Source organism: Pongo abelii, chromosome 15 (assembly GCF_028885655.2).
Source record: "Pongo abelii isolate AG06213 chromosome 15, NHGRI_mPonAbe1-v2.0_pri, whole genome shotgun sequence".
NCBI lineage: Eukaryota > Metazoa > Chordata > Mammalia > Primates > Hominidae > Pongo > Pongo abelii.
In genome coordinates this window covers 85,061,228-85,077,400 of record NC_072000.2, presented here as the reverse complement: position 1 = coordinate 85,077,400, position 16,173 = coordinate 85,061,228, and the positions used below count along the sequence as shown (strand labels likewise).

At 36.6% G+C, this 16,173-nt stretch overlaps 1 protein-coding gene across 15 annotated transcripts in view; it reads left to right on the top strand.

Annotated features, from left to right (window-relative positions):
- Positions 1–16,173, top strand: part of CEP128 (centrosomal protein 128) — a 449,614-nt gene that overhangs the window by 131,045 nt on the left and 302,396 nt on the right. The gene's annotated exons all lie outside the window — the stretch shown is intronic.

Here is a 16,173-nt window from a genome sequence, read left to right as displayed (position 1 = left end):
TGAATCACTTTCTTTCCTCCTCACCTTAGGTGTACTAGTAATTCATATATTTGGTCACTTTTTGGTATCTCATATATCATGTATGCTCTGTTCTTTTTTTTAAAATTCTGATTGAATCATTTTAAAGGACTGGTCTTCAATTTCTGAGATTCTCTCTTCTGCTTGGTCTAGTCTGTTATTGACGGCTTCAAGTGTGTTTTGTATTTCATTCAAGGAATTCTTCAGTTCCAGAATTCTTGTCTGGTTCTTTTTTATGATATCTGTATCATTCATACATTTCTTATTTATATCCCAAATTGTTTTTCTGACTTCCTTCTATTATTTGTTTGTAATTTTTTTGTCTTTCACTGAGCTTCTTTAGTTTCACAATTTTGAATTGTGTTTTCAGAATTTTGTGAATTTCCTTTTGATTGAGATAGTTTGCTAGGGAATTACTGTTTTCCTTTGAAGGTGTTGTATTTCCTTGCTTTTTCATGCTTCCTGTGTTCTTACATTGATATCTGTATATCTGTCCTAATAGTTGTTTTTTTCCAACTTTTTGAATTTGCTTTCATAGGGGAGGAATGTTTCCTGAAGACACATTAGTGGTATTGGTTGGGAAGGGCCCTTTGGCTTTTATTCTGGGTGCATGTGGTAGCATAGTCTCTGTATGATTTCTTCAGCTGTAAACAGCATCAGTGGTATCCATTGTTTTCTTGGTGGTTTAGGGTACAGTTACTAGAGGAGGCTGTGGTGAATTTTTCCTGGTGATAGAGATGTCAGGTGGGTAAGTCTTTGGGTCTTCATAGTGGCAATGGTGGGCCGAGCATGCCTGATCTTGGGCTCCAGGGCAGATTTTGGGTCTTCATATGGCTTGCTTGCCTGCAGGTAGTGGTAGCGGTGGTCCAGGTTGGTGATTGTGTTCTCAGATCCCTAAGCAGGTGCTGCAGTATGAGTGATGGCAGTAGCAGTGGTGAGATGACCCTCTGGGTTCCAACAGGTGTATGCTGGTGTTGTCGGTAGGTCCAGTACAGGGTTCCCACACACAGCGCAGACATGCAGCTCTCAGGCTCTCCTGCTTTCTATGGCAACAGCACTGCAGAGTCATGCAGAGGTGGGGAGGGATCCTGACCTTACACAAGCCTGGGCACAGAGGTTATGCTGCCAGTGGAGCATAGTTGCCATGCACAGCCCCATACAGGCAGACATCTGGCTACTGTATTGGCTGTGCCTGCAGCAGTTTGCAGAAGCGCAAAAGGTGTCTCACTTTTCTATTTGTGAATCTGAGCACAGAGACCACTGCCAGTGGGAGGGGATCTCACTCTCTGCTTGTGAGGCCAAGCATAGAGTTTGTGCCACTACTGGTGGTGGGGTCACTTCTCCTGATCCCAGACAATGAGTTCTTGGGCTCTGGAAGGTGCTTGCCTTGGTATCCTTTGTTTCAGGGTCTGCTTTTTTGATGTGTTCTATCCTTCTTTCCCTGGGACATACTTCCTGTGTGCTAGAGTACTAGGGACCCTGCACTACCTTTGGGTTCAGCCAGTTCTGTGCTGCTGTAGCCTTCTGGGGGACACAGGGAGATGTCCGTGGGCACCCAGGATGTGTAGATGTTGGGACTGTCGTTCCAGGGCACGATGTAGACCTATGATGGCTGTGCTCTCACAGTGGCACCCAGCTGTAGCTGCTTAGGTCTCTGTGTTGGGGTGAGTAACCTAGCATAAGTTCCTGTCTGGTGCAGGGCCCTTACAGGATGTTCAGATCTCTGTCCTTGCTAGTGTTAGGGTTCATGTGGATAAAGGAGCTCTCCAGTGTTTCAGATTGCAGCAGTTTGTGGTGGGAATGTGAACAGCTGAAGTTCTCTCACTTACCCTTTTTCTGTAAAACCTATCCCCGCTGGGTCTTCAGCTGATCCCAGTTGAGCTGGTCTCTTGCTTCCTGTACCTTGTTTGCCCCTGGTGTTTCCTGAGACTTCTCGGTTAAACTCTAGTGTTCTCTCCTCGATGTTCTATTTGAGGTATGAGAATCTATTTGTAATTTTGGTTCTTGCTTCTGTAGAGAGTGGGTGTCTGTGTCTCTAGTTAGCCATCTTGAATTCAAATTGACCTAAATTTTTAACTTTAATAGTTAATTTTACTTAATTTAAACATAAGTAGAAATTAATAGGTGGCAATGTGATTGGATGGTGTGAAATTGGGTTAGGAGCCATGTCTTAAATTCTTAGTGGCATAGAAAGTACCCTGATTTTACTTTAATTATTTGAATATTGGATGGCTTTATGGGGGAGGTGTTGATGCATTTTATTGAGGGCCTGATTAAAGAAAAATTGCCCAAAGCCACCCCTTTCCATGTCTACTCGAATCAAAAAAAGATTATTATATTTATTTGAAACAATATTTATTTTTGAAAAACAAAGTCTCTCATCTATATAGCTTTCCTTAGTTTCTGTTTCCTCCTCATGTTTAATATAGAAAAATTGCTTTCTTCCAAGTGCACAAAGTTACTGTATTATGTAAGATAATGTGTCTGTTCTCTTCCAAATAAACCATAATGCTCTATAATGATGTAAGGCAATAATATTAGGTGTTATATTACATTTAGTTTCTCTCCCTCAATATTTGTTTTATATTTCAGAATAACTTTTTTTTAAATTGATCTGTGTAATTTCTCTTAGTCTTCTCTGCTGCCACATTAATATTGGTGAGATATAGGTGTATGTCTTTTATTGATACTTGCTTTGGCCTATTGCATTTCATAGCAAATGTATAACCAAGTTGTTCTACCTCAATCAAAAGCAGTCTCAAATACCAATCTACTTCAAACAGAAGAGTTTTATCCTATTTTTATTAACATTTTCTTCTTCCAAAGTGCCTACTTTAAACATCAGAGTTGCAGTATTAAAATTATCAGTCTAATAGGGTGTGAGATAAATTAAGAAAACAGAAATGTACTTTGAGATATATGTTCCAGGGTCAGAATTTCCCTCGTGCATTACTGAGGCCTAGATGTTAATTACATGTCCCTTGTGTTTTAAGTTAAACACTCTGAAGAAATGTGTATTTAAAATCTTCTCTGTAGTGAACATCTAGTGAATGAAAGAGAAGTTAATATTTTATTTCTTCCCAAAGAGATGAGTGTGTTTAATTAATAGAACATGATTTTCTGTAGTTTGCTTAAGTTTAGTATCATGTTTTATTAAAAAGTACAAAGAGGTTGTATGAAGCCTCTCGTAGGATTTGTTTAGAAATAACTATTTTTAATCACTAAGACTGAAGAACCTATTATTTGGGATTGATATTGTTTGTGTGTTTCTGCTCCATTTGGCAAAAAGAAAATGATAATGGTATGTGTGGTCAAAATTAGAATGATAGAGAAGACGACAGTAGGCTATATTTTAAAGGAATAATATATGGGATATGGTTATTACCATGGCCCCTGATGTTTTATTTGTCTGCTAATTCACTCATTAAGAATTTGAATCAAGTTTTAAAGATTGTTAGTAGTTTTACTTGAGTTGAAAAGAATTGACTAAAATTTAAATATAGTGTTCTACTTTCAACCAATCACTACTTTAAAAAACACCATATGAAATGGTATGGTCTCAATGAATGATAGCCTAATTTAGCTTCATGTAGGTATAGTTCAGGGCTCTCAGACTTCCTTTGATTGATTTGAGTTCTTTTATTCAAAGAGACTTGCCTTAGTTCTGACTGTGGAAAATTGATTACTTGTCCTCTCAGTATCAGTTCATGAAACACTCAAATTATACTGAAATGAATAAATTCAGTTCATCAAGACATGCAAGCATATGTCAAACTAATTTCCCAATAGAGATGAGTAGGGGATGGCTTAACTGAGAATCTGAAAATTTCAGGTGAAACTCCATTAAATTTGTTAATTCTTTAGTTTATTCAATAAAAGCAAAACTTTATAATATCAGTTAGGGGTTAGTACTGGAAATAGAACTGCTCTAGTGTTCTATTAGTAAGTGTTTGTAATATCATTGGCAGACTTGGCCCTGCTTAGGCTTCCAGGGATTGGGAAGCTGCTGCTGCAAAGGCCTCTTAGCTAGGACAAAGGGTGAGATCCACTACAGAACAAAATAAATAATGTCTGTATGACTAGTAGCATACAGTATGACTATACTGTATGACTAGTATGCCCAAATTAGCAAGAATATGGTCCCTACCTCATTTCCACATTCCAAATCTCTAAACATTGCATCTAATTGACAGATCCTAATTTTTATCCCAAAACCTAGCTCAAGAGAATGCTGAGTATTCAGTTTTGGGATTTCCATATGATAGGATAATATGTTAGAGGGAGGTGGCAATGGGGGCTGATTGCTATTGGGTCGTACACGACAGTGCCAGTGATCAGGTTTTCTTTTAGTTGAAAAACAGGAACTTGCCTTGTATTTTTCATTGCCCTTGAGCAGCCTTGTGTCCATAGTTGGCACCCAAATGAATGTCGGTTGAATTCATGTTAATCTTAATATCACATTTATAAATACATATACACACATCAATAATGTTATATGCAATATACAATTTCTTTGAAGATTTTTTTAAAGCGTCTACTCCATTTTAGTTTAGTTAAAACTAAATCATCTCTAAATGCAATTAACTGGTCACAAGGAAACTGTAAAATGTTCCAACAAGCTAGAACTCAGTCTAATTTCAATAAATACAAAATAGGAATACGATTTATATATATATATGTTTTTACACTTGAGTCAGCTATTTTTCTCACTGTGGTATTTGTATCCCATTTAGATGCAGCATTTATATTCATTCAATATTTTCATTTTGTCTCTATTTTAAAGAAGTCATATTTTGGACAGGGATTAGTTTAATTTTTGTTCATAGGGTCAGTATTATAGATAATTAATTGAATTATATTTCAAGTGGCGTTCTATCATTGGCTTGTCTACCGCTTATTAGCTTTAATGTTACTGCATTTCCCTTAGAGAGAATGGAACTTTATATGCCTGTGTTTGAAATATCATTATCATTGCAGTATATGATTTTGATACATTTAGGCAATTGCTGCTTTTCACTGTACTGTGCTTCTGGAAACTGTATTATGAAACACATCATTGCAGTTTTGTTTGTGTGGTTTTATATAAGAAATATTGTAATTAATTGTGTGCATACCAAGGTTTTGTAAACAAAACACTTATATTAAAATGAATTTTTCATTAATTCAAAGTTATAAAAACTTTTAATTTAAAAATGATTAAAATTTTAAAATTATTCTTTATGTTCCGTAAAATGAGTATAATGTAAACATCCACATAATTTTGCAGTACACATGTTTATTCTAGTATACTAAAAATGTGTTATATATATGTAAATATATAAAAATGTAACTATGAATCTACAACTATTGTATCATGTATATGGTATACCAATAACTGACAGTTTAGGTAGTATAAACATTAAAATAATAATTTATGGTTAATGTTTTTGTCCTAAAATTTAGAAGAGGTTTTCTCAGATATCATAAAACTGGGAAAAAGGAATAAATTGAACAAGTGGCTTTTTTTCTTCACTAATTATTCAGGATGAAATAGAGGCTTTACAAATAATTGATTTTCCATTTGTCCTGTACCTTATCTTGGGATCATTCTTTTTAAATGTTGTAGAGTCAAATTAATTTGCAGTCTTACAAAAAGCTTTACTTGTGAATATTTGGGAGCGGTGTCTTGTTGATCAGATTCACATGCTGATCTTTTTCCTCTTCCCCATTTTCCTCTCCTTTACTGACACTGGTGTTAAGGGAACTTTGATCCTGAAAGAAGATAGTACTAGGCATACTTTGGCATGAATGGTGTTGGGAGCTGTGTGACTTCCGGGATTGGCTGGCATGGGAATTTATTTTATTTCCTCCACCTCTGTTTCTGTTTCCTTTTTCCCCATTGCCCACTCTTTTTCTCCTTAATACTTTTAGTAGTAACTGTTAAATTAACTTCTTTTGTTTCCTTAGCTACTACCTATTTTTTTTTTTTTAAACATAGGGCTGTTGTTTTGAAGAAAGTATCATTTCTTTCTTCACCATAAAATCAGATAAAGACACTCAGGAATGAGATGTTAGCGTATACTAGGCAGCATAAATTTGGAAGAGAGGCAAGATTTGAAATAGAGCACAAAGAATGGCTCATATATATCACATTTATTAAAAATAACTGTTAGATGTCTGTCTTGCCTACTAGGCTCTATGGTTCTCTGGAGCAATAGAACACAGAAATATGCTATCTTATTCATCTTCATGTCTCAGCAACTAGGATATTGCTGAGTGCAGTAAATATTTATTGAATTGAATGAAAACGTGTATTGTCTTCAGAAAAACTGACAAATGGGTTCTTTTCTTTTTCAGTCTTTCAAATGCCACAGTTTGTTCTTATGTATGATAAGCCAGCTCCATTGAATTTGGTTGCTGAAATTCAATTGAGATGAGAAAAGAATTGGTTCTAAAAGTCCATTCCTGTTTAAAAGGATTATGTTCAATTATTTTTGATGTTGCCATAATATTTAATATCCTAGTGTTAGCATGGAGTCTTTTGGTGATTAATCTTTCTCAAGCACATACCTAATCATGTTATTCTCCTGCTAGAAAACCTTTCAAAGCTTAAACTGGATTTCAGTATCCCTCAATTTCTGACCTTACTTTTCTTTTTTTTTGTTTATTTCTTCTAAAAAATAAAAAAAACGGGATACATGTGCAGGACATGGAGGTTTGTTACATGGGTTATATGTGTGCCATGGTGGTTTGCTGTACCTATTGACTCATCTTTCCCTCACCCCCAACTCCCCAACAGGCCCCCCTGGGGTCTGTTGTTCCCCTTTCTGTGTCCATATGTTCTCAATGTTCAACTCCCACATATGAGTGAGAGCATGCAGTGTTTGGTTTTCTGTTCCTGTGTTAGTTTGCTGAGGAGGATGGCTTCCAGCTTCATCCAGATCCCTGCAGAGGACATGATCTCATCCCTTTTTATGGCTGCGTAGTGTTCCATGATGTATATATACCATATTTTCTTTATCCAGTCTATCATTGATGGGAATTTGGGTTGATTCCATGTCTTTGCTGTTGTAAATAGTGCTGCAGTAAACATACGTGTGCATGTATCTTTATAATAGAATGATTTATATTCCTTTGAGTATATACCCAGTAGTGGGATTGCTGGGTGAAATGATATTTCTGGTTCTAGATTCTTGAGGAATCACCCTACTGTCTTCCACAATGGTTGAACTAATTTACATTCCTACCAACAGTGTAAAAGTGTTCCTGTATCTCCACAGCCTCACCAGCATCTATTATTTCCTGACTTTTTAATAATCACCATTCTGACTAGCATGAGATGGTATCTCATTGTGGTTTTGATTTGCATTTCTCTCATGGTCAGTGATGTTGAGCTTTTTTTTTTTTTTTTTTTGTGGAGACAGAGTCTCGCACTGTCACCCAGGCTGGAGTGCAGTGGCGCGATCTCGGCTTACTGCAACCTCCGCCTCCTGGGTTCAAGCGATTCTCCTGCCTCAGCCTCCCAAGTAACTGGGACTACAGGCACCTGCCACTGTGCCCAGCTAATTTTTTGTATTTTTAGTAGAGACGGGGTTTCACTATGTTGGCTAGGCTGATCTCAAACTCCTGACCTTGTGATCTGCCTGCCTCGGCCTCCCAAAGTCCTGGGATTACAGATGTGAGCCACCGCATCCAACTGATGTTGAGTTTTTTTTTCTTATGTTTGTTTGCCACATGAATGTCTTCTTTTGAGAAGTGTCTGTTCATATCCTTTGCCCCCTTTTGGATGTAGTTTGTTTTTTTCCTTCTAAATATATTTAAGTTCCTTCTCAATAAATGCAGAAAAGGCCTTTGATAAAATTCAACATCCCTTCATGTTAAAAACTCTCAATAAACTAGGTATTGATGGGACATATGTAAAAATAGTAAGGGATATTTATGACAAACCCACAGCCAATATCGTATTGAATGGGCAAAAGCTGGAAGCATTCCCTTTGAAAATCGGTACAAGACAAGGATGCCCTCTCTTACCACTCCTATTCAATATAGTATTGGAAGTTCTGGCCAAGGCAATCAGGCAAGAGAAACAAATAAAGGTATTCAAATAGGAAGAGAGGAAGTCAAATTGTCTCTGTTTGCAGATGAAATGATTCTGTATTTAGAAAACCCCATCATCTCAGCCAAAAAAGTCCTTGAACTCATAAGCAAGCTGACCTTATTTTTTAATCTCTCTTTAGCCCTCTCAAGCTATTACTTGTCATAATCAGCCACCAGTGGTGAAATCTGTTGCCCATGTTTTTTGGTAGTGAATGTTCATTTCCTTTCCATAAGTGACCCAGTCTTTTCTCTTCTTCACATTTTAGTTTGCCTTCTTTCTCATGTTTCATTTCTCTTCTTTCTGAGGTCTTGCTGAACAGAGTAGTTTCTCTTGAAACCTACTAACTTAAATCTGGTTTTTGCTAGTTAACAGCGGTCTGTTCTCTCCTGCTCATTCATATTCACCCCAATCAGTACTTATACTGAAGTACTTCCTTAGTGCCTAACCTAGTGTCTTTAACGTAGAAAGGAATAAATAAGTAGTCGATGCCTGGTTTAGTTTTAACACAAGTCAACCTTATCCTGTGATTTTTTTTCTCAGTTCACGAACATTTAGGAAACACCTCTGCATCAAGATCGTATGATTCCTATTCAGGAGTTCCTCTTGTCTGGAAGGAACATGGCAACTTAGTTATTAAAGGGGTCATTTGAATAGTATCCAAGTCATTATCATAGTGAAGTGGAATCAATATTGGATTGAATATTAGGGACCGGTGTTTAGTCCTTTCTCTGCCAAAAACTATCTGCCTTATCTTGGATTGATCACTCTTCCTGTGCCTCAATTTCCTGATCTGTAAAATATAGACATTGAATTATGTCACTAATTCTAACATTGTTGCTAGCAAGATATAAAAAGTTCTCTTTATCGAGTTCCTAAAATGTGTCAGTTACTCTTTTGGGTGCTTTATCTTCATGTTAGGTTATCATTCCTCTGGAAGTCGGTGTTATTGAGTCCATTTTATAAGTGACCTTGTATTGGGGGAACCTGTCCCCAATATTTCAACATAGGTTCTTTCTATTTTCCATAAGAAATAAAGAGAAAGAGTACAAAGCGAGGAATTTTACAGCTGGGCCACCAGGGGTGACATCACATATCGGTGGGCCCACCTGAGCCTCAAACTAGCAAGTTTTTTATTAAGGGTTTCAAAAGGGGAGGGAGTGTAAAACAGGGAGTAGGTACAAAGGTCACATGCTTCAAAAGGCAAAAAGCAGAACCACTAATAAGGGTCTAACAAAGATCACATGCTTCTGAGAGAACAGGACAGAGGGAAAAAGCAGAACCACTGATAAGGGTCCAACAAAGATCACAGGGCAAAGGGTAAAAGCAGAACTACTGATAAGGGTCTATGTTCAGCAGTGCATGTATTGTCTTGATAAACATCTTAAATAACAGAAAACAGGGTTAGAGAGCAGAGAACCGGTCTGACCACAAATTTACTGGGGGCGGAGTTTTTCCCCACCCTAGTAAGCCTGAGGGTACTGCAGGAGACCAGGGCATATCTCAGTCCTCATCTCAACTGAACAAGACAGACATTCCCAGAGAGGCCGTTTATGGACCTACCCCCAGGAATGCATTCCTTCCCCAGGGTATTAATATTAATATTCCTTGCTAGGAAAAGAATTTAGTGATGTCTTCCCTACTTGCACGTCCGTTTATAGGCTCTCTGCAAGAAGAAAAATATGGCTCTTTTTGCCTGACCCTGCAGGCAGTCAGACGTTATGGTTGTCTTCCTTTGTTCCCTAAAAATCGCTGTTACTCTGTTCTTTTTCAAGGTGCACTGATTTCATATTGTTCAAACACACGTTTTACAATCAATTTGTATGCTTAACACAATTATTACAGTGGTCCTGAGGTGACATACATCCTCAGCTTATGAAGATAACAGGATTAAGAGATTAAAGACAGGCAGAAGAAATTATTAAAGTATTATTTGGGAACTGATAAATGTCCATGAAATCTTCACAAGTTATGTTCCCCTGCCATGGCTCCAGCCGGTCCCTCTGTTTGGGGTCCCTGACTTCCTGCAACAACGTTGCTTTGGTTCACGAAGGGTAAGCACCCTTCTAAGGTCACAGGATAGCAAGCCTGAGTGACTCATTCTGTTTCCATGATATGCCACTGTCTTCCTAGGGATGTGACTTTTGAGTCATTACAGTCTGGCAGTTTTCTCACTTACCCTTACAAGTTTCTATACAAAGTACATAAATACTATAAATGAAAATGATTGTTTAAAATATGCATTGTTTATCCTGGTTTATTTGGGGGTAGATTTTCCATTTTCGATATATGTTTTTAAATGTTCACCAAGGTGCCCAATCTCTTGTGTGTGTTCACTGCCAAGTGTGAGTAGAGGAAAAAATGCATTTTATTATATTATACTTTCGTTCCATCGGTGAACAAATGAGTAGTTATTGTTGCTGCCTATGTGGTAGTCTATTTTATGTCTCTTAAACCCTCATGGAAAATGTTTTAAATGCACGCTTAGCAGTTCTTTTCTGGCATTTGAGAACTTGCATGATAAGTAGTTTTCTACGCTGAAATAAAGTTTTACTTAAATAATAATAAGGAGAATTCACTGTGTCTAGACTACAAAAAATATAGTTTATTTTGACCACCTGGTTTCTGAGAGTCTAAAATTTTGCTCCATACAGGTAGATGGTGCCCAAGTGACCAGCCCCTAATTAAAACTTTGGACACAATGAGCTTTCCTCATAGACAACACTTTACATGTGTTGTCAGAATTCACTGCTGGAGAAGTTGAACATGTCTTGTGTAATTTCACTGGGAGTGGACTCTTAGTTTCCACTGGACTTCACTTCATGTGCCTGTTTCTCTTTGCTAATTTTGCTTTCTATCTTTCCTCTTTAATAAATCTTAACATAATTATGACTGTAATATGCTGAGTCCTATAAATCCTTCCAACTACCAGCAAACCTGAGACCTTCAACACAACTACTCATCAACATTTTTTCCCACTTGAAGAAAGAAAGAGAAAAGAAGGGGAATTGAAAGGTATAAAGTTTTGGATTTAGATGGAGCTTTTATAAGCCTTTTGGCAATGTATGGGCAAGAATTTATGGTAATATGGATAATTCTGTTTTTGAGTTGTTCCTTTTTTTGACGCTGCTTATATAGCGAGAAATAAACATGGACTTAATTAAGTGATATGAAATTTAACCATTCTGCTTTAGTGGCTGAGATAATTTCACACAATCTAAATATAAAAAGTTCTTCAGTGTAGAAGATGCCTCCAGGAATATATAATAGTAATAATGGAACTGAAAATCATTATAATGGAATAAATAAGAAAAATGCTTTTCATTTAGCATTTCATGTAGTGCATCAGGAAAATAATATTTACTACTTGTGCCTTAATATTTACTATAAATACCCTGAAAGCATTTATGCATGGATTTATTATGTGTTTGTACACTTATGTGCTCTATGTATATGTTCATATGTATGTGAGTGAGAGTGTATGTGTGTTGGGAATTGATATGAGGGTTCTGTAGTATAGTCCTTTGATTGATGTGGGATAAATATTTATTACAGTTAGATTTTTCTGATTGGTTATTTGAGGAAAATGGATTAAAGAAATGCTGAAACAGTGGCTGAATAGGATCCTTAGGAGAATATAGGAAGGACCTCTATGATGAATTTTACCTGAAACATAACACAGGCTGATAGCAAAGCAGTAGCTACTGATAGTTTCCAGACTCAGGGCAGTTAGAAGAGGTGTTCATCCAGGACAAATTCAAACCTGCTTTCTCTTGAGTAGTGAAAACCACAATTATTTATAAGAAGATCCATACCCTTTTCTGTTCATTTACACTCACATACCCAATCAATGACATGATCTTTTCAAATATTATTCAAAGTGAATTATTGCATGTAGCATGTTAATATAAGAGTCCGCAGTGTTTAAATGTGAGAACAAAAGAGTTTGCCTGCGTAAGCTCTGGGCTTGAGTATGTTAATCCTGTGCTCCCTGTTGTTGCTCTGTAATTACAGAAGATTAAATAACCCTGAATTTACTTTGCTTCCGGGTTCAAGTGAGTTGGTGGAGAAATCCAAAGAATTTGGTATACTCTTGGGCCCATTATAAATTTGAGACTATCTAACTAGAACCTTATTTCTGTTTGTTATCTTTTAAACATCTATCAGTTGTTCATTTCCTCTTTTCCTACAGTGATTATTTCAGATCTTCTCACTATTAAAATACACAATTCAGCGCATTTCCATCCTCCCTCATCAGAGAGCCACTTTCCTGCCATTTTAGTAGGACCGCCTTTTTGTTAGGAGTTGATCCTCAGATAAGTTTACTTCTTAACTTGCTAAATTTAAGATGCCTGTGAGATTTCTAAGTGTAGAAAGTTATGAAGCCATTAGATATTTGAAAGTCTGGAGATGAGGGTTAGTATGGCTTCTGAATGTAGGAGTCACTAATACCTACTATCTGTCTACCTAAATACTCATCTACCAAGAGTATTGTGTAGGTGGGATGATGCATAATACTGGAACTTTATAGAGTTATTTAGATTTAAGAGGCTAAATGGTAGAAGAGACTTAGGAAAGGAGATTATGAAAGAAGAAGAAGAAGAAGATAGAGAACTAGTGAGAAGTAGTATTACAAAAGTTAAGGAAGTAGAGAGTTAGAATGAGCAAGGGGTTATTAATGGCATCACATGCTACAAGGAAACTAGGTGAAGGAAATTTTTTTTTTTTTTTTGGACTGAATCTCGCTGTGTGGCCTAGGCTGTAGTGCAGTGGCGGAAGCTCAGCTCACTGCAAACTCCACCTCCTGGGTTCAAGCTGTTCTTATGCCTCAGCCTCCTGAGTAGCTGGGATTATAGGTGTGTGCCACCATACCCAACTAATTTTTGTGTTTTTAGTAGAGACAGGGGTTTTGCTATGTTGCCCAGGCTGGTCTCGAACTCCTGGGCTCAAGTGATCCACCCACCTCGGCCTCCCAAAGTAAGATTTTTAAAGAGTTATTGTATTTGGCTGTAGGTGATCTTTGGGGGTCTTGATGAGAGCTGTTTTCATAGTATGATGGAAACCAGATGTAGTGAACCAAGTGAACTGAAATAAGGTTGTGGGGGCATCAAGTATGGACTACTCTTTCCAGGATCTTGGCTTAAGAGGAAAATGAGTACATGGTACTGGGTAGAAGATAATGTAGGATTGAGGAAAGTGCTTTTGTTGGTGTTGTTTTTCTTTTCTTTATTTTTTAAAATCTTTACTGTTAGTTTTTGAGATGAGAGAAGTAAAGCAGAATAGTCAGGTAGGAAAATCGCAGAGATAGGCTATTTGTCTAAGGAAGAATCCCCTTTCTTTGCAGGCTGGAAAAGAGAAGAAATTGACCATTGGTAAATTTTAAAATACTACAAGTAGGACATATTTGGGGTATCCTGCATTAACTGCCTGCCCAATTTTACTTCTGAAGGAGGAGCTATAGTACATACTAAAACCAAGGGTAAAAATGGTAGTGTCAGAGATGAGACTTTTTGTAATAATGGCCCTTGAGTGAGCTGGGTTGAGGCATGTGGAAGACTTTCTGGGTGCCAATGAGTTGACTCTCTGTGTGATCACATCAACTGATAGTCCTGTGTGATTTTTCTTACAGGACTCAACCCGATGTAGGAATTAGGAATTTTTTAAGTTCACCTAGAGTTGCTGGTTTTGTTGTTTATGTTCAGTGAATGAACAGTTTAAAGAGGGAGTCTAGGTGTAAGCAAGAGATTGGCTAAAGTGAAAAAATATAGTGTTTGGGTTAGAGAGCCAGGATTTAAAGCTAGCAAAAGAAATCTCAAGGGAGTGGTCATCTCCTTGACAATGAAGCACAGATAACACAGAAGGAAGAGGGCTTAATAGCCGATTAGATTGGTAATTAAATCCAGAGTTATGGGAAGAGGGTGGAGTGAGGAACCTCTTGCTTTAAAGGTGGCAGTTCTGATAAAAACACCAAGATAAAACCATGGCAGTGGGTGACTGAAGAGGCATAGAGTTGGGGTCATCTGAGAATCGGGAAGTTTAGCAATAGGTTGATAACATGGGCTCTAGAAGCAGAGTATCCAGGTCCAAATCCCTATGTCCTCACTTATTAGCTCTGTGATCTTGAGCAAGTTATTAACTGCAGCAAATGTTGGTTACTTTTCACTGAAATGGGGATAATATTGTCTCATTTTAGATTTGTGTTGGGATTGAATGAGGTAATTCATATACAGCATTCAATCTTTGGTATAACTCGAGTACTCAATGCATTTCAGTCACAGTCATAGTTATTTGATTATTATTGCTAGCTCCTTTTCTTTTAAATCTCAGTTTATACATCACCTCCTATGGGATGGGAGACTCTCTGCAGCCACATTATAGTCTATAGACCCCTTTAGGTAACTCTCCATCATGTTTTAGCACCTAGGACTATCTAGTATAATTTAGTGGTTAGTGAGAATACCTCCCTAATTAGAGTTAGCTTCTCTGGTATTAAAACTATGTCCTATTAATATTTCTATAAACCATATGTTTGATGAACAGGAAGTATAACCACTTTCTTTCCAAGTATTTGTTGAAAAGAAAAATCAGTTCCATTTCTCTTTTGATCAGGAATCACTTGATTGCTGCTTGTTAATCAAGTTGATTTCTAGCATATTGGTAAAACTTTTAGAATAAGAGCAAAAGGTAAACCACAATTACAAGGGTTTTCTCATCTTATTTTAGAATTTTATACACACACAAGTACACAGTTCTCAATTTACCATTTGGGTGGATGAAGCGTCTTCCAGGCTACATTGAATTTAGCAAACTGGACAAATGCAAACCTGTTGCCCAGAAAATGAAGTTTGTTTTTGAGGCATTTAAAAAAATGTTTGCCATAATGTCAAACCATGATTTTAATCATGAGGGAAATTATATTTAACCGTATTTGAGCCATAGATCATAGAATCTGGACCTGGAAACTCTGCTGTTGGGGCCAAAGGAGCTTGGTAAATGTTTCTAGTTTCATTTGTCCGGACCTTAGTACAGTGGAGATGTTATTTATTGTTTATCCAACTCACAGCCTCATTCCAACCGCTTGAACCCATTCTTATTTGGACACATGACCTTTTTATGTTACTTTTGTTGCCGCTAAGTATTTGGAAACTAAGGCTCAGGAGGGGCAGCTTATGTGACTCATTGTGAGTGCTTTATTTCTGAATTTATCACTTTCTTACAAAGATTTACAAAAGTGGCTTAATGTTAATGATTCTTTAATGGCTTAATGTTAATGATTATTTTATTTGTATAAACTTGCATAAAACAATATCTTCTCATTTTTAAACTTAAAATAGATATTTACTTATTCTTAAAATATGTATTAATCATGATGATTTAGTGTAATTTCCAAATATATAATCACCATCCTGGCTTTAGGGAAGCTAGACTGAAGGTTTTTTTCTTGATTAGAGAAATATTCAAAATAAAGTTAAATTAAATATATTTATAAATCTGTACTATAGTGATTCATATCAGCTTGAGATAAGCGCTTCAATGTATAATATTATGTTGGTTTATCTGGAAATAATGTATAAACACTTTATTGGGAACCTAATATAATGTTATCTATACTGATGTTTCTGTCACTTTATTGTTACTTATTTTTTTATTATAATTTTGTTTTGCTGCCAGAAGGCAAAATGTTATATATGATTGCTACTAATAGTTCTCTGATAACCTGACAAATTTTAAAACATCGATATTTCTTCAGCTGGACAAAACACTAGGTTGTTACTAAAGTAATGCACATTGTTTGCTTCAAAAGTGCCTTCTATTTTAGTGACAGTCAATTGGAAACACATATTTTCCCTTTTTGGATAATAAAATAGTCCAAGAAAGAGGGAATATTTATATAAAAAATTATTCCCAACTAATGTGGTTGTAAAATACAAAGAAAAGGACTCATATTTTCTAAATTGATTGCTAATGAATTTTAATACAGATGATTTCCATTTCAGTGACATTAGAGATTCTTGTTTGATGATATGCTACACACCCAATTTTGACAAGGATTTGTTCCTAATGTTTTGCATGCTTTATTC